Source organism: Felis catus, chromosome E3 (genome assembly GCF_018350175.1).
Source record: "Felis catus isolate Fca126 chromosome E3, F.catus_Fca126_mat1.0, whole genome shotgun sequence".
NCBI lineage: Eukaryota > Metazoa > Chordata > Mammalia > Carnivora > Felidae > Felis > Felis catus.
This window is the reverse complement of record NC_058383.1, coordinates 8,672,487-8,695,922: the sequence shown is the minus strand read 5'-3', so window position 1 is coordinate 8,695,922 and position 23,436 is coordinate 8,672,487. Positions and strand designations below refer to the sequence as shown.

The following is a 23,436-nucleotide window of genomic DNA, read 5'->3' as shown; positions in this document are numbered from 1 at the left end:
CCTGGGGCCTGCTCCCTCGGCCTCCCCCGCAGGCCGACCCAGCTGTCTGTCCCTGGCCAGAGGGGACCCAGGAGTAAGGACGGGGACCGTGTCCGGGTGGGAGAGGGGCCCCCACTGCGTGTTCTCTGAGACGCCAGGCTGTGGAGGTGAGCAGCAGGTGGCAGGCCTGGGCGAGCGCCTCAGTTTCTCCATCTATGAAACAGGTATGCTGCTCTGCTGGCCTCAGAGGCAGTTGGAGATACTCATGAAGGGAATAAATGTAAAGCGTTCCCTGTGGCGAAGGTAAGTGGCGAACGTCTGCTACTGTCGTCGTTGAGAAGCGACACGTTCCTTTTCCCTCACGGCTTCGTAGCGGCGGCACAGCCAGGACCACCCCCCCAGCCCCCAATCCTGCATTTAAACAGCTTCCCCATGGGGCGCCTGGGTGGCTCAGTCGGTTAAGCGGCCGACTTCGGCTCAGGTCACGATCTCGCGGTCCGTGAGTTCGAGCCCCGCGTCGGGCTCTTGGGCTGACCGCTCAAAGCCCGGAGCCTGTTTCGGATTCTGTGTCTCCCTCTCCCTCTGCCCCTCCCCCGCTCATGCTCTGTCTCAAAAATAAATAAACGTTAAAAAAATTTTTTTTTTAAATAAACAGCTTCCCCACAACAGTTACTTCTGTGTGACGGGTTTCTTACTTGGGAAGACCTCGGGCACCGGCGTCAGGAAGCCTGAGGGCCGTGGAGCCATGAGTGTGTCCCAGAGTCCCTCTAGGCCGCAGCGTCCTCGCCCTCCAGGGGTGACAGCATGGCACCTGCACGGTCAGGCCGTTTCAGGCACGTTACGTTCGGTAACACATAAAGGAACCTAAGGTGGCAAGTGTTACGCCCGGCAAATAATAAGGATGGTGATGATAAAACTAGCATAACAACCCTTCGCTGAAGTTAGGATGTGAAAAGACGTTGACCTCATTGGTCGGTTTTCTGGAAGCAAGAGCCTAAAACCCTCCAGAAGTGCTGAACACGCAGAGAATCAAAGGCTGACGCACAACGCCAAGCTCCAGCTCCGCTATTACGTGAGAAGTGAGCCAACGCCTTTTTTTGGGGTTCCCAGGAGAAGGCTCTGGAGAGCCGGGGTGGTGCCCCCCGCCCCCCCCCCACCCCCCCCCGCCTCCAGTCGCCACTGTCATGACACAAAACAGACATCACCAGATTCAACTGTTTGGCACCGGGATGAGCCCCAGGCCGAGAGCCCAGCTGATCCAGGCCTTATCTATATTTGGTACATGATGTCAACCTAGAACATCTTATTCTTTCACATTTAATAAACCAGCTTAACACATCATTACTCACCCCCCTAGCGAACTCATTTTGAAACTCTGAAGGCGGCAGGGGTACACCTCACATTTCTTACTAAAAGAGAAGTGGCTTTAACTTTTAACGCCGCACCGGTGACACGTGAATTGCCACAAATACCTTTAAAAAAGAGGGAGGGCCGATTCCCACACCAACTCGCTTTACGATTCCACAGACAAGGAGGCCGACAACGAACACACCGGGAAGATTTTTCTCCTAATAAGCACCCTTCGACGAGAAGCTACCAATTATGAAAACCAGAAATGCATTTAAAAATGTTTCGTATTGCACCAAGTGGGATGGCGGCCGTGTTTATTTCTCGCTTATTTGAAAGGGAGGGGGAACGAGGAGGGTAAAATTCCCTTTTCCTTCTCTAACAAGATGGGTCACAATTTCCAAACATCAATCAATCAGTGAGCTGGGGGGTGTGGGGGCAGGGGAAGAGGAAATGACTGGGGAGCCCCTATTGCACCTTCCAGAACCGCAGGAAGCCAGGAAGCCCCGAGGCACTGCCCCCACCCTCCCACCTCCTCACACATGGAGACCAGGCGGCCCAGCTGGAAATGGGCATCGTGCCCCAAGGACAGGGTTTGCCCATTTATTTAACCACCCAGCAAACATCTCCGCGGTGCCCGCGTGCTGGGAACACAGAGATGAGTAAAATGGCCCCATCTGAGGAGTCCACACCAGCAACTCACAAGTGCAGAGGTGGAAAACCCAACAGGCGGGGTGGGGGTGGGGGGGTTGGTTAGCAGTGAGGCCGGGAGGCTCCAGACAGAGTTCTATTAAAAAAAAAAAAAAAAAAAAAAAAAAAAAAGGTTTTATTTATTGCTGAAAAAGAATGAGTGGGGGACAGAGTATCCTAAGCAGGCTCTGCACTGGGAGCAGAGAGCCCGATGCGGGGCTCGAACCCACGAAGCACGAGATCAAGACCTGAGCCAAAGTCGGACACAACCGACTGAGTCACCCAGGCGCCCCTCCGAACAGATTTCTGAGACAGATACTACCTGAACCGAGTCACAAACGACCAGCAGAAGTGAGGGAAGAGGCAGGTGGCAGCCAGGGAGGCGGGAGCTGGTCCATACAGAAGGTCACCTGTGCAGGCGCACAGGCCGGGAAGAGGATGGCAATGCCGAGGAACCTACGGGTGGTTCAGCCTGAGCGCGATGTCTGCTAAATGCAGGCAGGAAGCTGGTCAGAGGCCAGATCTCGGAGGGCCTCCGGTCTCTGCTAATGTTAGCCTTCGTTCCTGAAGCAGACGCTCCCCGAAGTGTGTCCTGTGTTTCTGTAACAGGGGCTCACTTAGCTGGCAGGTGGGGCTGGTTAAGACACAGACTGCTGGGCCACCCCCAGAGTTTCCAATTCGGTATTCAGGTGAGGGGAGGCTGCTGGTCTGGGACCACCCTAAGAGAACCACTGTTCTACAGAACAAGTGGTCAGCACAGCAAATCTGGCCCATGGCCTGTTTTATTTTTCTATATAAAATTTTATTGGGGGGCGACTGGGTGGTTCAGTCGTTGAGCATCGGACTTTGGCTCAGATCATGATCTCAAGATTCATGAGTTCGAGCCCTGCGTGGGGCTCTGTGCCGACAGCTCGGAGCCTGGAGTCTGCTTCAGATTCTGTGTCTCCCTCTCTCTGTGCCCCTCCCCTGCTGGAGCTCTGTCTCTCAAAAGCGGGAAAGTGTTAAAAAATAAAATAAAATAAAATAAAATTTTATTGGAACATGCCCACCATTTACATATTGTCTATGGCTACTTTACAACAGACCCAAGTGGCTGCAAAAGAGACCATACGACCTACAGAGCCCACGGTATGTTACCACCTGGCCCTTCACAGTGAAGGTTTGCTCACCCCTGCTATCGGATGCTCGCAGGTGATGAGAAAAAGAAAATAATGATTTTACAGTCAATTAATTTAGGAAGATATTGAATTAATTGACGTTCAGCAGGATTTTTTTCTGCAGGGCTTTTCAGGGCCTTTAATAGCTTGAGTTGTTTTTCTGGGGCTGGTGCTCCCAGGAACACAGCATTGGTCCATGCGACGCCCCTAAAGGATTCTAATCGAGGAGGTTCGTTGACAGAAGTGCATCTTAGGGGGATCACTCCAGGGGCAGATTGGAAAGAAATGTAACTGTAGGTAAGGAGACCAGTTAGGTGGTTGCTATGGTAACTGTGCGAGATAATAGGCACTAGGGCAGAGGTCAGCAAACTTTTTCTGGAAAGGGCTTTGCAGGCCATATGTCTCTGTTGCAACTACTCGGCTCTGTTCTGGCAGCAGAAAAGGAGGCGCAGACAGCAGGTAAACAAATGAGCATGGCCGTGTTCCAATAAAACTTTATTTACAGAGTCTCAGATGGGACGATGGACGGCGGTGGCGATTACACGGTATGAATGTGTTTGTTTTTTTTTTAATTTTTTTTCAACGTTTTTTATTTATTTTTGGGACAGAGAGAGACAGAGCATGAATGGGGGAGGGGCAGAGTGAGAGGGAGACACAGAATCGGAAACAGGCTCCAGGCTCCGAGCCATCAGCCCGGAGCCTGACGCAGGGCTCGAACTCACGGACCGCGAGATCGTGACCTGGCTGAAGTCGGACGCTTAACCGACTGCGCCACCCAGGCGCCCCAACACGGTATGAATGTTCTTAATGCACCAACCTGTACACTCAAAATGGTTAAAGTGGTAAATTTTGTGTTAGGTACGTTTTACTGCAATTAAAAAAAAAAAAAAAACGACTTTATTTGTGGACACTGTCATTTGAATTTCCTAACTTACATTATCATTGTCTTCTTTTGTTTTCTTTTAACCATTTAGAAGAGGAAATGCCATTGTGAGCCCGCAGGGCAGGCCAACAGGAGGTGGCCGTCCCCCACGCTACACACTGGGCATAAAGAGGACCCAAGAGATTCGAGGGTCGGGCAGGAGCTCCAATCAGGAACTGGTGGCTGGCTGAGAGGGAAGGCGGAATCTGGGCCTCTGTTCCCCCCCTCCTCCCCATCAATGTCTGGAAATCGTGGAAGGCAATTCGACGGGGCAGCAGGCAGGCAGGCCAGAGGATGCCCAGCCAACACGTGAAAGGCAACGTCCGGGGCCCGAGACCGGAGCCTGTCCCGAATTGTCAGGTCCTGGTAGATATGCTCAGAAGACACCAGCACCCCCAGAGAGGCCCCCACCCCAGGCTGCCAGCCACTGAGGGTCATCGGTCTCTCCCAAGGGCCCCTGTCTGCCTCTGGGGACTCGGCCTTCTCCTCTCAGAAGCCCCTTCCTCGGTGACTGTACCTGCAGACCACTCCCCAGCAGAAAAAGAAAATATTCGGCCTTGCCCAACATGAATTATTGCTGTGAAATGCAACCAGGGATCAGGGGTTAATTAATGACCAATGCCTCTGACACAATCTGTGGGGGAGGCCACGGCAGGGATTTTTAAATTTCCAATCTGCTCTGGGCTGGTATTTTTATAAAATACAACAAAAATGCCACTTGGATGTCACTGTAATGTCAAGATGCTATAAACGTTTTTAAATGTCTGCTCTGAATTTCTATGCTTCTCTAGCTGGAGGCCGGTTAACGACCGGTTAACTGGCCCTCGGGCCACACTCTGACACACTTTGAGCGGCACACTGGCCTAGAACATGCCTCCTGAAGTTTCTGCTGAAAACAGAGCAAAATGTACAACCAAATCAGGCCACCAGGCCTGCTTCCCCGGGGACGAGCCTCCCCGGAAAACCGGGAACCTTACTGCACCAGCCGCGCGCGTCCAGGGCACGGGTCAGACCCCAGGGCCACCACTGAGTTAGTACCAGAAGGGGAGGTGGGGACCCAGCAATGCAAACCCAGCACCAGCCCCCCGGGCCTCTCAAGGAGCTGGCGGGGCCAGGACCCTCCTCCGTCATTAAAAAGAGATCAGACAACCCTAACGCCGAACACCTACAAAAAAAAAACAGGCGACATTCAAAGGCTACTCCTTATCGTAAAGGCCGACGTTTATCGTAAAATCCCAAGGCATGTCGTCCCCCTGCGAGAAGTCGATTCTTGAAGTGCGTCTGGCTCACTCCATACAGGCGGCCGTGGGTTTCCCATCGAAGAGACGTGACTGCAAATCATTTTAGAAAACGCTCAACAACTAATTGTCATTACAATACCCAGTTTACACAGGCAAAATAATGGACAAATATCACCATGTAATAGAATAGTACAAAAATGGTAATTTTACTATGGAAAGTTGGAACTTGCCATTTCAAATCCGCAGGAGCTTGGAAGTGGGCATTACTGACGATGTGAATATAGTAATTGGGGCTGATTTCTTGGCGCCTGGCCGCATCTGGCTGCCTGGCGTCCTGTGAGTTAATTATAGCTCTGTTAACAGAGCAGGAACACTTTGCAAAAAGACACAGAGATAAAACTCAGCTCAGGTCTCTCTGCAGATGAGGCAAAATGTGAATGTTTTGGCTAGGGACCTGGTCACCAGACAGCGCTCTCAATTTCTTAAAGCGACAGCTCAAAGAAAACACAGCCATTTTATTGCGAGGGGTCAACGATCCCCAGGAGCCAAACTTTTGGAGGGTGTCCTTGCTAACCCCAAATTTGTCTTCGTACTTTCCTCACTGTCGATGTACTCCCGAAGTAAGTCATCTCAGTATACATCCAAAAATATTTAATTTACTGCTTGAAAAGTTTCCTTAAAAAAAAAAAAAATCCCAAAGAAATCAAAATATGTGATTCTCCCCAAATTAGCTCTAGCCACAGACTGAGACAATTATTTCACTGTAGGCTTTTTAAAAATCCTTCTTTTCTTTAATTTTAGAGACTCTGCCGTGTTCTTTAAAATTTAAGGGGGATTCTTGCCATCCCCACCCTAAGTCGCCGCCTCCCCGCACGCCCCGTCCCGAGCAGCTCCCTTCCTCGGGAACCCCGTGGATGTGCGCACGGCATTAGCTTATGGATTTACAGGGAAAATATTCGAGCTCGAGGTCACTCCCGGGTGAGTGAGGTCGTTCTGGCGTGAAGTTAGTCAAGTTTTAAATCTGTCACCAAAGCATTTAAAATAAAGGTCGCTGCTTTCTTGCTCTTCGGCCTGCTTCCCCCTTCCTCCCCCACCAGATCTCTCCGTTCAGCTCAAAACACGGACAACACACCCCGGCGCTCCCCGTGGTTCCCTTTGCTCTGCATCTTCGGCCGTTCACCGCCAAGCCCGTGGGGAAACCGGACTCTTTGGTCTCTCTTGACACTCGTGCCAGCCCTCCGGCGGTGACACGGGGCGGCCAAGGCCGGAGTCCGCAGAGCCGGGTGCAGATCCCCGCCGACTGGCCCTGGGCAAGCTCTTGAACGCTCTCGACTGTCCTCAGCTCTACGTAGAGGTAAGGCAGTGAGGTCTGCCTCGGACGACCACAGGGGACACACGCAAGAGGCCTGGCACAGCCCTTGGCTTTGGTGTTGAGTAAATGAGGCAGGCTATCCACCGCCCCCTGCCTGGCAGACCTGCACCTCTGGCTCCTCCCTCTTGCCCACAGAATCTACGCGTGCTTCTTCCACCCAGAGCCCTGGGCTGCAGCAGCTCTCACGATGCCCCCCCCCAACCCCCGGGGACCCCAGGCCCGTGCAGAACGTCTGCTCCATGAGGGAAGGGCAGCTGTGGCACGCCGGCCCCTCGCACAGAGCCCAACACACAGGAGACGCTCGACGAAGGCAGAGTTTCCATGGGTCCTTGTGCAATTTCAAACAGCAATAAATTAACTCGTAGAGATAATCTACAAAATGTAACAGGGGGAATTTACTCACAATTTAAATAAAATTATTAATGACTGTTTTGATTTGTTTTATTTTCCTGGCAATGAACTCTGAATTCCACCGAATGGCTTCAGCCGTGTGATGCTTTGTATCTAAATGATAGTGGATGTGTCGAAAGCAAACATATCCTGGAGCTGAGCCGGGGCCCAGCCGGGGCTGGAGCAGGCTGCGGTCCAAGGCCCTCGGTGGCTCTGCCGGGCATGCCGACCCCACTCCCGCACACACCTGCACCTGCCCCACGGGCTCGTTAGTCTCTGGCGACTATGAGCTGGACCAGCAGTTGCAAAGCGGGCACGGGGTGGGGAGCACCCAGGAGCGACAGTACTTTGGGAAAGTACAGTGCCCCCATCCTTTTCTCCCTGACATTTGGTCTTAACTCGGGGTAACGGAAGAAGCAGGGCGACCCTGACCCGTGTGCTCCTCCCTAGGTCAAACCGCAGGGCCTCGCTCCAGAAAACAGGCCCTCTCGTCTCACGCCTGGCAGGCAGGAGTGGGGCGCAGAAGGCACCGACGTGGCAATGTGGGGGCCCTGGCTCTCCCGGGGGCAACGTGGACACGTGCACCTGCTCTCTGGTCAGGCCCAGGTGTGTGCTGGGGGCCAAATGGATGCGCAAGAGGGAAGAGCACCAACCAAAAAGCACAGGAGTTCATTGCAAACAAAAACAGAATCACCCACAGGCAGACGCAGCGTGGCAAGTGACGACAAAGCAGAGGCGATGTGGACACACTGTCCGCTCGGTGGGGGCCCGGTAGAAAGATGAAGGCCCACGGGGCGCCTGGGTGGCGCAGTCGGTTAAGCATCCGACTTCAGCCAGGTCACGATCTCACGGTCCGTGAGTTCGAGCCCCGCGTCGGGCTCTGGGCTGATGGCTCAGAGCCTGGAGCCTGTTTCCGATTCTGTGTCTCCCTCTCTCTCTGCCCCTCGCCTGTTCATGCTCTGTCTCTCTCTGTCCCAAAAATAAATAAACGTTGAAAAAAATTAAAAAAAAAAAAAAAAAAAAAGAAAGATGAAGGCCCAGCTCCTAGGCTCGATCTGGTAACTCACTGAAGTGCAACCACGAGCATCCGTGCAGTGGGAGGGGTGGACCGGATCAGGGGTCCCAAGTGGGGGATTCACTGGCCGCCACCGGAAAGCAGACGTGAGTCTGGCCCAAAGAGAGCGTTCCTAACAGTGATAGGCGGTCACTCTCCTCGGCTCGCACGGGTCCGTCTGCCCAGACCACCCACCTCCCTGGGGAGTTTGGGGAGTGAGCCAGGACCTAAGCACCTGGCATTGCCCCCATTTGTTCCCCACCTTCCAGCGGGCGGGCTTAGGTCACTAACACCAGCGAGACTCCTGAGGCACACAGGATCTGCCTTGGGAAAAGCGGTTTTGTTTCCTTCGTTCCGGGCGCCGATAATAAGCCCCCCGACTCTATCACGTAGGGCTCAGACGGTCCCTCTCTGTGGGGCCGGGGCTCCCTCCTGTGCCTCTGACAGGTCAACCGCCTGCTCTCCAGGCCTCGAGCACTCACACCTGGAATGGCCTGGCACCTGGAGAAAAAGCAAGTTTTCTTACCTGAGTCACAGCACGGGCAGAGGGCTTGGCAAGAACCTGTTAGTGGCTCAGGTTGTGGTATCGTTGGATTAGACATGGTCTACTTAAAATAACAAGGAACGTGAATTCCCATCGAGTGAGGGCTGGCCGAACGTATCAGGACGAGCCAAGCCCGGGGTCACCATGCAGCCATGGGAGGCACAGAGGCCAGGCCCGAACAGACTGGACAGATGTCCCAACGCACCAGCTCAGAGGAGGGCTTGTACGTGCTACGACCCCCAAGTCCCCGGCACGTAGTAGGTGCTCTCCAACCTTATGGAGCAAAACTTGAGCCTGTGCGTCCATTCAGAGATACTGCAGATACGGTTTGTAAAATGTTCACGGTTGTTATCTTAAGATGGCAGAACTGGGGAGAACTTTTTGTGTCTTCATCAATTGAATGTTTTGCAACTAGCCTGTTTGACCCTCATAATGAGAAAAAGAAAACAAAGCTTTTTTTGTTTCTCTTCCCCATCTTGCAAAGCAGAGGTGTGCTCTATACAGGCAGATTTCGTAGATCCCCGAAGGACAGCAAAGGGTATCTCATCCACAAAGAGAATCAACAAAGAGTCGCCATCATCTCTGTGCAATGCAAGAGCGTTAACGATATTTTTGTAAGTTACTTATTCACTTACTCTCCCATATTTACTGTAACGGTCGCACGGCGGGCGTTGCGCGGTGTGGTGCATATGACAGTGGTCGAGATTACATTCTGAACCTCTAAAAGCCAAAAGGAGCCCACAAACGTAATCACTGCCTATTGTTGTCGTTTCCAACTAAAAATTCAGGCTCTGAAGGGACATGGCTCCCACTCTACTACCGGTCCTCCTACTCCTTTCACTCCCGGTGTCTCTGAGGCCGGCTCCTCACTCGGCATCTGCCCTTGACACACGATAACTGAAAGCAGCCGGCTTGAGAGGACCCACTGCAACCCGAAGATGTCCACAGATGGGCCGCGTCCAGCCACGTGCACGTAGGGAAGCACCTACTACCCAGTTAGGTGGCTTGTTCGCTTTTCTGCGATTCCCGTGCGTGCCCATTTGCCGGGCTGGGAAGGAGAGTCACGGCCGCCAGACACCCGTGGGCAGGGCGCTAAGCTAACGACGAGCAGGGACGTGGCGGTGAGGATTTAATCGCAGCGATTCTAGAACGGGCAGACTCCCACGCCGGCTGAATGGCCAGCAAGCCAGCGGGGTCGAGATCTGAACCCAGGTCCACGCGGCTCCGCAGCCACGCACAGCGCACGTCGCACACTGGCTCTCGGCAGGCCGGGGCTGCTCCCCTGCAAAGGCGAAGCGGCAGGGGAAGCAAAGCCGGCGGCCAGGATCTCTGGGAAGAGATGCTGCTCGCTTTCTGCCCTAAGACGTGTGTCCCGCCGAGCGACAGGAGGACATTTCGGCCGGCTGTCTGGAGTAGGCCACCGCCACCGCAAGGGAACATCGCTTGAAACGATACTGAATACGAGTTGGGACCAAAAGACACACACCTGCGGGAGCTGGGCCTTTTGGAGTGAGAGTTCAGAAAAACTTTTGTTCCGTTTCACTTATTCCGTGAAAGCAAATCTATGAGCCAACGTGTCTGCATTACAGACAGGCTGCTTTCCTGCTGGGAATTTTCCTGTCCTGGCCGTGAGGCCCCACCCTGTTAGCTTTGGGAGTTGTCTTTCTCTCCCTTAGTCAGACTTTTTTGGAAGTCCTCCAGCCCTCGAGCTAAACCTGCCATACCCTAAAAAGGTAGGTGAGCAGTGTGCTTCTAGGACTGGAGTCTCTTTCTCCACCTACTGGAACAGAAGTCGGATAGTTTTCGGGAAGCAGTATGTGTCGGCAGGTCTGATAAACTACCCTTAAAACTACCACCCACCAGCAAGACTGACAACGGGGCGGGGGCTTTGCCTGGTCTGTGACGTGACGAGTCATTCTCAGCATTTTCTAGGCTTTTAAAAAAAATTTTTTTTTAAGTTGATTTATTCATTTGGAGAGAGACAGACAAAGAGAGTGAGATGGGGAGGGGAAGAGAGAGGAAGAGAGAGAATCCCGTACAGGCTCCGCACTGTCTTTGCGGGGCTCAAACTCACGGCCCGTGAGATCATGACGTGAGCTGAAACCACCAGTTGGGCGCTTAACACACTGAGCCACCCAGGCACCCCTACGTTTTCTAGTCTTTTAAGGTTTGCAGTCAACTCTGAAATTTAGTAACGCAAATTGCCCCTCAGCACCAATGAGTCCAGAGGCTTAGGTGGGGGGTGATTAAAAACTCAGAATTCTTGAAAGAACGTTATCTGTTGACTAGTTAACACAATAAAGGCTTCCTTACTGAGCTGTGATCCTCACGTGAAATGAAGCCAGCCAAGCTCAGGAATGTCTAAGACGTCAAAACCACTGGATGAGAGGGGCGCCTGGTGGCTCAGTCAGTTAAAGCATCAGACTTCGGCTCAGGTCATGATCTCCCGGTTAGTGAGTTCAAGCCCAGCGTCAGGCTCTGTGCTGACAGCTCAGAGCCTGGAGCCTGCTTCTGATTCTGTGTCTCCCTGTCTCTCTGCCCCTCCCCAGCTTGTGCTCGCGCTCTCGCGCTCTCTCTCTCTCTCTCAAATAAATAAACATTTAAATTTTTTTTTAAAAGTTAAAAAAAAAAAACAACTACCAGGTAAGACAGGCAGCAAACCTATGGCAAACTGGAAAACTACCACCTCAGCAAGAAAGAAATTCCAGGAGCTTGAGGAAACTGATTTCAAGAAACAGATGCCATTGAGATACTTGGTTTTTTGAAGTGCACGCTTACCGTACGGAACAAAGTTGCTACATATTTCTTCCTTTTTCACCTTGAAGATGCTCCGGGGACGATACACAAAGACAGGGTCCACAGGGGTACCCCACCACGTCCCCAGCGCCGTGGCGAAGGCCACCCCTGTGCCAGTCCCGGGGACAGAGGAGGCTGGCACGAGCAATTCCCCGGCTTTCCCTTCAAACCAAACTCCTGCGGCAAAAGGCGGGTAGGAGGGGGACGCCAGCGGGGCTCCTGGGTCCCCCCTCCTCTGAGTGAGCTGGCCAGCTCCTGCAGCCTGTCAGGGGCTGAGGCTCCACCAGGCCTCAGGTTGACAGGAACAAGCTGCCCCACTGGCTGCTTCCATGGAAACGAGGTCAGATTGGCAACAAGCCCCAGCTTTAAAAGAGCCACCTGCCTCAAGGAAGCCCGGCGGGCCGCCCTTTTCCTTCTGCCTTTCCAAATCTGCAGCGGAGACGTGCGGAGCGGCTGGGCCCGAGGGAGCGCACACCCCGCCCGCGTGTCCCTAGGTCCTCTGAGGGCCTGTCGTGTGATTCCGGGGAGAACAGTGGCCCTCTCTGAGCCTTGGTTTTCTCCCGAAGAACTTCACACGGTGGGCTTCCGACCGCTCCACGCTGCCACCCTCTCTCTCTGTCCCCCACAGACACACTCAGCGGCGAGGGAGGGGGGTCTGGACCACTCAGTGCACATCTGTATTCTAGCATTTACCCAACCAGCCAATCCAGCCAAGGACCGAGGAGGATCTGAGGTATCCGTACCTTCCCGGAGCTTACGATCGAAGCCGGAGAAAGCACCTCCCATGAAACTGAATGACAAAATAAGGATATATCAGAAGAACATCTATAGTTCGGAGACCAGAGGGAGCCAGACACCTGTTTTACTGCCCAGCTGCTCGTGAGTAACCGACAGACGGCAGCCTGCCCTCCTGCCACACCTGTGACACCTGTGCCTCCACGAACACACCGCGGGCTGGCCTCGCCCCCCCACCGCCTCGGCCGCCGGGGCCGGGGTCTTCACGGAGCGGATCTCTGGGTGAGCCCGTTTCCGACGACAGCGCTCACATCCTTCCTTCCTTGTGACACAAAGCAGAAGCCAGCCAGCTTTACCAACACCAACCGAGCCCTCCTTCTTCAAGGAAGACGGCTCTCGCTCACAACGACGGTGGACAGGCAACGCAGAGGAATGGCAGCACGTCGCCCTGATCATCCTGTGTAAGGGTGGAAAGCGCACGTGCCTGCCTCCCTGTGAGGCTGAGGATGAGGATGAGGCAGGATTGGGTGTGAGGCTGTGCGTAGCTTTACGCCCCTCGTGGGGCTTGAACTCACAACTCCAAGATCAAGTCGTGTGCTCTACCGACCGGGCTCTACCGACCGGTGCCCTGGCTGTGCGCGGCTCCAACGGCCCAGGGGACTGGATCCTGGGGATCCTGAGCTAAGGGGAGTCCAACCAGTTTTGCCAATCCCTCCCTGCTGTGGTACGTCCATGCAAGGGAATTCGAGTGGGCCCTCCTTTAAGCAGACAGGAAGTATTGACACCTTTCACCAGCGTGGCCAAGGGACAGAAGCCAGACTCAAAGGCTGTATGATCCATTTACCTGGCATTCTGGAAAATGTAAAATTATGGGAACAGAAAACAGACCAGGCGTCGCCACGGGCTAGGGACGGGGTTAGAGGCTGATGACAAAGAGGCGTGAAAGAATCTGGCACTGCTCAGTGGTCAGGCGGCCCCTAACGGTACACGCCTCAAAATTCACAGAGGCAGACGCCCTAACACGGGTGGATTTTACCGAGCGTAAACCTGACCTTAAAAAAAAAAAAAAAAATCTCTCCCCAAGTGAAGAATTGATTTTACACTAATATCTCCACGCTGTTCCCAGAAAAGGGATTACAGCGTAACCAAAAACAGGTCACAGCGTTTCTCACCGACTGATAACATTCAAGCCCCATGAGTAGCTAGACCGGGACAGGCGCTACTAATGATTATAATTACTTCACTTATTCACCCTTCTCCTGGCCTTTTACGGGGACGGGGGCGCAGGAGGGGTTAAGTGTGGGTAGAACAGAGAAAGAATGTGCTCAACTTAAGATGGTCTCCCATTATTTATAAAAACTTCGGTGCCTGCTAAACTCACATCGGCTAGAAAGCACTGGGGAGGAGGAAACGTGTGATATCGTAACATCACCACTAACATCATTCCTGGGAAAACAGGACACTGGCCAGGCGCCTCGGGCCACCGGTGCCACGCTCCGTGCTGCGGGGGTGAGAGAGCAGGGATGCAGAGCACGGCTCTGGGGCCAGGCTGGCAGGCTGGGACCCTGCACGGCCACATCCCAGCCGGGCGGCTTGGTGCCAGCGAGGCCTCATCCCCCTCCTCGGCACGCTGGGGGTGGGGACAGCCTGCCTCAGAGGCTTGCTGGGACAAGCGCTCGGGGCGCGTGTGCAGGGCACGTTAGCACAGTGCCCGGGTGTGATGTGCAGGCCCGAGCGCCGGCGTCCGTGATTATTGTTACCACCATGCTTTGGGTACCACAGAGACCACTGCCACCAAATCCTCCTCTGGGGGGGGGTCTCCTAGACACGGTTTCTGGCCTCCACACGCTCCGGGCGTCCTACCGCAGCCCCTCCGAGGTAGGAGAGTTCCAGCCCGTGGCTCCTCCCCGCTCCGGGACTCCGCACGGTGCCCTCGCACCCCGCCACCCGGGACATCTCAGTAACCCCGGCCTACCGCAAAGCCGGGGCGGTGGGCGGTCTCTGGCCAAAAGGAATTCCGTGGAATCCTGGCACCGCCCCTGTACAGTGCTGAGGCCTCAGCCAGTCACGGAGCCCTGGGCTGGAAGCCCCAGGAAACGCTTCCAAATCTTCACAGTTTAGGACAACACCCCTTTCCACGAGGCTTTCCTGAACGCCGCGAGGGAGGAGGGTTCCCAGCTGCCCTCCAGAAGGGACAGCACTGATGTCACGGAGGGCTCGTGACTGACCCCCCCCCCCCAGCCTGTCCTGGCCACCCCTGGGTCTCAGGTGGCCACTCTGCAGACGCTCCCTGCACGTCGACAGTGTCGTGGGGCATCAGAGAAAAAGGCAAATGAAAGCCGGAGCTGCCTCATGGTCCGGCAGGAAAAGGCGTCTACATCTTCACGGAGGAAGAGGCCACCCCAACCGGGGAGACCGAGGGAGCCTGGGCGCCCCCACCCAGAACAAATTCCCCAAGCAAGAACCGGCAGGTGCTGGTTGTAAATGCAGGTCCCCGGGCCCTTCCCAGGAGATCACGGCTCACTATGCGCGGGGTGGGGCCCAGGGACAGTATTTTTAACAAGCACACACCCAGGAGATTTTTATGATTCGCTAAGTTAGGAAAATACCGACACAGGGTGGTGGCTCCTGCGTGACGGGAAGCAAAGCTGATTTCTTCACCATTAAAACCAGGAGAGGTGAGAAACGTGCTGGGTACTGTATAGTTTCAAGAGCACGGGGGCCGGCGTGAGCAGGCGAAGCGACAGGAAACCCCAAGGCAAGGAAGCCGGTGGGACCACAGGGTTGGTCACCCGGGGAACTTCTCCACGGGTCCCGTGCCATCCTAAGCAGGACCCCCACCGTGTCCTTCTGCACACCTGGAGGGCGGGCACCAGCCCACATCCATGACCGCCACATCCTGGTTTGCTTCGCCAAATCCCTCTGCCGTCACGTTCTTGGCCATCTCAAACCTTGCCCTCTCCCCACCCCCTAGCACTCGGCCCCCCTGCTCACCCCTCAAGGACAATTTCTTCTCCTACTTCCCCAGGAGAGTCCGTGTCACTAGCCGGAACTTGTCTTCGCTTCTGGCCGATTCCCTATTATCCACCCGAACTCACTCCTGCCCTCTAGCCGGGGAGCCCGGTCCCTCTTCCCACTTCTGTGACTCAGACCTTCCTTCAGAATGACGCCCCTGGTCTCATGGACTCTCGCTCTCCCCACCCACTGCCACCTAGACGCAAGCTCAGGTCCCCCTAAGGGTGGGGAAAACCACCCCCTGAAACCTTGTCGTTCTGGCCACTGCCTGCCTCTTTCCTGCCCTTCTCAGCCAAGCATTTCCCAAGTTCACGGTCTCTGCTTCCACAATCCCAGGATTGGATTCCATATCCACATTTCCCGGAACGCGTTCCTATGTTCTGGCTTGCTATCGCCTCCACTCAGAGGTAAGCATCGAGAGGGCAGGCATTTGGGGTATTCTGTTCACTGCCGTGTCCTTGGGGACTGGGACAGTGCCTGGCACAGAGAAGGTACACAACAGGCACTTGCTGTATGAATACGACATAACCGTGGCTTGCTCGCTTACTCATAGAGCATGCTGTTTCTCGCCGGGCCCATGAGAGCAGCGTCTCACATGTTCTGGCTCCACCTCTGTTCCTGGAACATCCATGTGCTTGACCACGGCGCGTGGCACCGACCCCGCAGCACGTAAACCTGGCCACATCCCTTCTACGTGTGCGCCCTGTGACCACTTGGCAGAGGGAGGCCCACGCTCCCCAGCCTTGCCCTGGAGTCTCTCCACCGGGCCAGTGCCCACCCCACCTGCCGCGGGCTGTTCACCCCTGGTGACAGTCCCACACTGGCCCAGGCCGGGTCAGGGCTCCAGCCTCTCCCACGGACCCCTCCTCTTTGCCCCAGGCGTCCACGGGGCGCCGCCCCCTCCATTTGCCAATTACTACTCTTCACTGAAATGTTCCATTTCCACACCGATCTCCGGCCGGATCAGGGGTGGCCTGGGGGAACTCCGGGGACCCCCAGCACCCCTCGCATGGCACAGGACTGAGAAAGGGCTAACTGAGGCGGGCCTCAGTCATCCGTGCCCCTGGTTCCGCACGTCCAAACTGCCCCCGCAGGTGGCGTCCGGATTCCTTCCCCCTCCCGGGCCAGGGTGATGCCGTTCTCGCCTCGACTCCTCCAGGACACGGCAAACCCAACTGCACTTTGGCCAGAAGCGACTTGAAACAAACCCGAAAGTTTACTTTGGAAAGGAGTTAATAATAAAAGTTGGAAGGCGTCTTTGGGACGATAAACACCTCCTTTCTCCTTTCTTCCAGCTTCTGGCACAGCACCTTCCCCTGGTGGAAATGCTTTCTGGGACACAACCGCAAGGCTCACGCCGATGGGGCCACCAAGTCCAAGGGCAGGGGGTGGACGGAGAGGGGGAAGAAAACTCCACAGGAAGCCAGAGAATGTGTTTCTCATCTACTGAAAGCAGGAACACCACTTCTATAATCTGCTCTCGTCGTTCTTGGAAGAGTCACGAGAGGCTCCCCTCTGAGAGCTGCGTTTTTACAAGTTGGACACTCACGAAACCCTTGCACTTCACCAGGCGGCCTGAGGTATGCCCCCTCAAGTTTCCAGAAGTGCAGAAGTACAAGGAACAGAAGTTACTCCGTTAAGCGTAGAAGGTGGTCAGAGCAGGCACGGCGGGAATAAACATCTCTGAGAATGAAGTGATGTTATCAACGAAGAGAAGGCACTTTAAAAGATGTCTAAATAGCCAGGACTCTCAAATAAGCAGAAACAAAGAAAACGGCCGTTTCTTTTCATCCTCAGGTAGGGGGAAGTCAAAGGTTTTCGAGCTTATACAGCACAACTGGACTTTCGGATCGTAGTGTGAACCCTGTTAAATTCTGCATTTTTAAACACAACACCCTCCTTTGAACAATGACCTGTAAGCCATCTCACAAAGGACTGAGGGCTACAGACTTCCTGATAAACATATTAAGGCTCCCCTGGGTGGGGGGGGCCGGGGGGAGCCAATCCCTCCTCTGATTGGCCGCAGTCATTTCAATGGGCTGAGACATATTTTATATTGAAAACTTTACTGACCAGCTAATGAGAGTCAGGGAAAGAGAAGGTTAGACATCGCAAATAAAGCAAACTTCTTCAGAAAACCATGAATGGCCTTTCCGGCTTTTTCACTACCATAGAAGTCACTTTTTAAAATTTTGCAATAAAAAACCAGAAATAATTCTTCTCGTCATTTCGAAGTAAAGCTCTGAACGTTTTCCTAACTTAGAGCTTAGAAGACACAATGATTATTTTTAAATGTCTGGTTAAAAATTAGAAAGTCTCAAAGGTAAGCCACAAGTATGTGAAACTCACCCTGAGCATTTCTATTTCTGGTCAAGCACCAAATAGGGTTCTAAATGAATGAATATATTCATCTTCACTTATAACAAAAACGGCCAAATGCATTTACGAAATTAAAAAATTACTAACAGAGAAATTCTTATTTTCTGTGTCTCATGAAACCTAGAGAAAATTATATAGAAATTAGTCTGATCTAAAGATCGGGCTCCTTTTCTCCTGCCGGTTTTAATCCAAAGAAGAAAGAAAGGAAATAAAAGTCTATTAAGAAATCCACGACAGCTGATAATGTGGGAAGACAGACTTAATATTGTTTGCTTAAGAGAAAGGTAAATAGCTCCAAATTCTTTTTAAAAAAACCTAAATCATTATTTTTTTAAGGAAAATGTCCACTTAAAATATAAATACTAACAAAGGCTCTGTATTTTTTTTTCAAGATCTTCAGAATCCCTGGAATAATGCCTCTGCCAACTAAAACACCTACTATGAATTTAGTAATGGGTTATGCAAACATAAATTACGAGGCCAGACATTTTAAAAGGAAAAAAAAGGTGATTTATTGACGTGCTGGAGACACGGCAGGATAGAAGCACTATTTCAATTTTCCATATATTCCTCAACACTGCAGATGTATTAATGCGAAAAGAATTTCAAATAAAAATGACTCTCAGCTCTTCTGGTTCTAACATATCAGTTCAGTCACTTGAAAAGGGTTACCAAGGAACTCACTTCTCGCACTTAAAATCAAGGAACTGAATACAGTGAATCTAATTTGAAGTACAAATAGATTCGGAAGAAAAAGAAAAAAAAATAGGTGACTGTTTCCCTTGCCTTAAAGGAGCAAAGAGAATTAAACCATAAGTTCTGTTCTCCACGGTATTAGCCCAACCTGTCCAGATCAAATTTTTTACTATTAACTTCACTCCTATTCACAGATCATTGGCGGGGGGGGGGGGGGGGGGGGTAGAGAGTCATATCACTGTGGGAACCAGCATTTTTTTCTTTGGTGTGGCAAATCAATCATTTCAATATATATATGAAATGCTTTTCCTGGCTTGTTTATATATAAACAAAATAAATAAAAATTTCCTCGTCGTCACTGACTTTTAATTCAAGGAAACAGAAGCTATCACCCTTTCCCGAATAGGTCATGGGAACTGCATTGGCTGATGAAAATCCCTGAACACACATCAACAGAAAAGGGATCTTCATTTTTCTTCGCCGTGCCAACGGTTGACAGCTTCACAAATGGTCATTTTCGAAAGCACACGTAACTGGCTGAACAAGCCTGTCTCAAAAACAGGCCGGAAAACGCTCTACTAATAAAGGGCGCACATTGTAAAATGCAAACATGAGAAGAACATCTCTGTATCTTGGCCTCGTGCGTTCCTCCCCAGAGGAGGCTGACCCGGGCTCGTACGTGCACACTCACACACGCACGCACGCACACAGGCTATGGGCTCCCGGCACTTTGATTATGTGAACACACCTGGCCCCAGGGAAACAGGCTGAGACCAGCCCCATATTTCAGACAAACCAAACAGCCAATAGACAGTAATGGCTTTAAGCTACTGATGGCCTGGGCCAAAAATGAAGAACCACTTAATCTTCTGAGCGAAACTGTCAATGTTGGGAGGCATGCAGCCGACCTTTCCCCCTGATCTTAATCACAGCCACCTATGATAACAGAGCGGGGTTTATTTTTGTGCCTGGCTCCAGACTACAATGATCAATCCTTCAGTTGGGACTATGCCGTATCCACACCATGAACGAGGGCAAGTTAAGAGGGTACCGTTTTCACGGATCCCTGCAGTCACGCACTGAATGAAATTCACCTAAGATCTAAATGAAGTGATTCCATCAGAACCCTCAACACTTTATAAAGTCTCTCCAAACGAATCTACAAATTCAGTGGGATCCCAGTACAAATGCCGATGGAATTTCTAGAATGGAAGTGAATAAATGATTCTGGAAAGTCATGCGGAAGTACAATCTAAATCATTCTGAAGAGCAGTGAGGACACTGCTCTACAGGATGTCCAGCCTTAGCAATGAGACTGGGGAAAGGTGGACCCCACGGTAAATGGTTCTGGGATGAGGGGCTCTCAACGGACAGGAGCAAATCAGAGCATCACACAAACACATTACAGGCCTAACGTTAAAAGCAACACCAAAAAACTATTGAAAGAAAACACAGGAGGGGCGCCTGGCTGGCTCGGTCAGAAGAGCATGCGACTCCTGATCTTGGGGTTGTGAGTTCGAGCCTCATGCTGGGTATAGAGATTACTTAAGTTTAAAAAAAAAAAAAAACTTAAAAAGAAAGAAAAGAAAACACAGGAGACTGTCTTTATGACATCAGCATTGGGAAGACTTCTGAAATAAGATACAGAAAGAATGTAAACTTCACATCTAAAACTGGAAAACATTCGTCTGCACTAAAATTAAAATCTTCCAGCGACAAATGACACTAGAAACATAGAGAAAAGACCGGCCACGGCCGGGGAGGAAATACCAGCAAAGCACACACAACAGAAGGTCCCGATTGAGAGTATTAAAACTGCCCACAAATCGGTGAGAAAATAGTCAAGGGCCAAGGAGATAAAATGAGCAAAGGGTATGAGCAGTTAAAACACAAAAGACGACACCGTGCAGGCGAGTCATTCGTTGTCCAAGAGAGTGCTCACCCACATTGCAAATGAGGAAATGACAGCAAAAATCAGTGAGGACCTGGCCGGAAGCTCGCCGGTGGGGGCAACGGCGTGCGCCACCGAGAGCGACTCTGTGGCCCACGGAGCTTTTCAAGCTGCGACCAGCGACCGCACCTCTGGATGTCCCCACCCCACAAAACTCCCCAGCACGAGCACCAGGGCCAGTCAGTCCACGGCATCATAAGGAAAGAGTGTCAGCCGTGACCCGAAACCCACCTGCTGCCTCAGTGGCAACCGCTGCCATCTGCTGTGGTTCCCACGCACGGCGGAACCCCGGGTCACAGCTCGAGCGAATACGCGAGGTGCATACGGGCAGCACACAGGACTAACTCTCCGACACGTGAAAAAGGCCAGGGGTCAAAGGACATATACGTGTATAGCAAGATACGCTTTGCACAGCACGGTTTGCATAAATAGTAAAACCTGTGTACGCACACAACATCCACTGCTTACGAGGGCATAAACGTTGCCATGAATGCAAAAAGCGGACGGAAAGGAAACATCGGTTTTAGGATGGGGTTTACAGCTAAGGAAGAAGGCAGGAGAAGGAACAGAGGTAGGATCTGAGCTGTGTATTTAAGATGTTATTCCTGTTTGAAAAAACGGGCATCAGAAGCAAATGGGCAAAATGTCAACACGGACCCGATCTTCAGGAAGGGCAAGAAAGTGTTGTTTTCCCCACTTCTCGGGATGCTAGAAATATTTCATAGAAAAAAAATAATTAAACCCAGGTACACAGCTTGGTGTACAAAAGGACTAAGTCACTGCAGGTAATACCCTGCGTGAGGCCCGTGAGTGGGGCCTGGGGGAGGCAGGAGGGCACAGACCTTCCGGGTCTTTCTGCCTCAGTGGCTACTCCCTCAGACGAGTTCTTAAAAGAAACACGGGACAGGGTCTGTTTGACGCAAAATATTTTTAGGGGTGAAATGTGTCCCGTACCTTCCGAATGCAGTCCTCGCGGCACAGCGTTGCGGGTGGCGAGGAACGTGTCAGGGGCTGAGGTCGGGAAGAGCCGGACCGTGGCCGGACGTCAGGATACCTGTCCCAGAGGCTCTCAGCGGCGGCCTCCTTGAAGCACCCCAAGTGCAGACTCAGCGGATGGATGAATAAGTATGAGGTCACATCAGGGGGACCCGGGCGGCCTTCTGAAGCTAGAACGGTGACCTTTCAAATGTGAAGGAGGGAACCACAGGCGGGGTGGGGAGGGGTCCCGCAGCTGGAAGCTGCATCAGGCTGCAGTGATCCAGGCTCCTTCACCCGCTAAGTGCACTGGGAAGTGTAGCTGCTGGGGAGACTGGGGCAGGGGAGGGAGGCCCTGCGTGCCGGGACTGTAGCCGCCAGAGCTCGTAAGTGCTCCCCAAGGACCTGCTCTGGCACAGCCCTGCGGCCAGTCGGCCCGGACTGGAAATCTCCAGCCAGCTTCTCCACTTATTAGCTGTGGTCCTTCCCCCTGCCCCTCCTCCTCTCTGAGCCTCAGTTTCCCGCTCTTTGCAACGGGGATAAACGACGTACTTATTTCCCAGGCATCCTGTGTTAAATGAGCCGATACATCGAAAGCGTTCAGAACGCTGTTCGGCACGTGGTGAAGGGCTCAGTAAGCGGCAGCTGCTGTTACTGGCTGTTACACACTGCTGTGTCCCTGCAGCGACCGGAGCCCTCAAAACAGAGCCGCCCGGGGACACCCACTGCACGCCCAGCGGGATCGCCATGACTCTCAGCTGCATGCAAAATGAACTCAGAACAGAAAACCCCAAGAGGGTAAAGTAGGCGAGGCCTGCTAAGAAAGGGCCGCACCTAAGTCTGGAGCCACAGGGAGGGTGTGCAGGAGCGAGCTGGGGGCGCTTTCCGGACGTCCGGTGCTCGGCCACACAGCATCATGCCGTTGCTCCTTTCTCAGATCCAACGACAGAAGAGACCTCGCTTGCTTGGATCAGAAACGCAGGCCCTGGCGGAGCCAGAATCAGGATCCAAGTGTCCAGATTCCCGAAAAACACACTCTTTAACTCTATCGACCGTATCATGAGGTCTTCTGGGAAAAATAGTGGGCTACAGACAAAATTACCGTGCTCCGCACGGCGGGCTCGTAACGCTCCTTGTAAACTTACTGTTTTTACGCAACTCAGGTTTGCCAGTTAAAACCCAGAGTGGGCACACTGCTTCATCATCAACGTTCAGGGATTAGTTGCACCCACCCCAGCCCGCAGCCCCCTGCCCCCGACCAATGAAAGAAAAACTCGAGACAACAAATCTCAGGGTCGGTGGGATGGCAGGTGTCTTTCCTTGACTGACGTAATTTCAAGACACAAGGGGAAACTTTGCTGTGCTCTGGTTTACGATAAATCCCAGCATGTCAGCTGCTGACTCCTCCCTGGGCACACTCCCACAGAACACACACACACACACACACACACGCACGCACGCACACACGCACACGCGCTGTAGGAGTGCGTCACTTTGGAGTAACACTCAAAGTCGGTACTGTTTTCTACTAATAGAAGAGGCGCCGCTCACAGTTAAGTGGCGAAAAGTCAGCTTCTAGAAGCTAAAAGGAGACAGAGCAGCACAGTGGTTACGGCCTCATTCTCCGGAGCCTGCTGCCTGGTAGGCAGGTGGCTGATGCGCGCTTAAGTGGCACTAACGGCACCCGCATCCTGGGGTGACAGCGAGGGGTCGTGAAGCTGGCATAATGCTGAGCTCTTCGGAAACAACGAAGTGTCAGTAAACGAGAGTTCGCCACAATTCCGACCAAAACATACGGCCTTCACGTTCAGCCGCCTTACAACATGCACACAACCAGGGTGCCTATCGAAAAGACCTTCCCGAGAATGACCTCCTCCATTCAACATGCGTTTGGGCTGAGGTTACCATTACAGACTGGAAAGACGCGTCCCGCGCCACTCGGGAAGAATGGTTTCCACAGAGCAAGTCCAGGGGCAAGTACTTGCCCCATGAACAGCCAAGCTCAGCCAAAGGGAGAGAAAACGACCATCTCTATACAGAAACTGCTTTTCTTTCACTCAATCGACTCAAGTCCACACTAGAAACTGGGTCTGTAGTTTTACAGACTGATAGGTCTACCCTGAGCTTTTAAGAGTACTTTGAAAATTTCACTGTTCATTTATAGCTTTAAAATATGCGTGTGGGGGCGCCTGG

At 52.7% G+C, this 23,436-nt stretch overlaps 1 protein-coding gene and 1 long non-coding RNA gene across 18 annotated transcripts in view; both read right to left on the bottom strand.

The window, feature by feature from the left end:
- Nucleotides 1–23,436, bottom strand: part of CUX1 (cut like homeobox 1) — a 375,787-nt gene that overhangs the window by 253,597 nt on the left and 98,754 nt on the right. The window lies entirely within an intron of this gene.
- Nucleotides 5,299–6,861, bottom strand: LOC123382656. Its single transcript, XR_006591346.1, has 2 exons — nucleotides 6,469–6,861; nucleotides 5,299–5,426 (listed from the first exon to the last, which is right to left on the bottom strand). It is a non-coding gene; the product is annotated as an uncharacterized LOC123382656 (long non-coding RNA).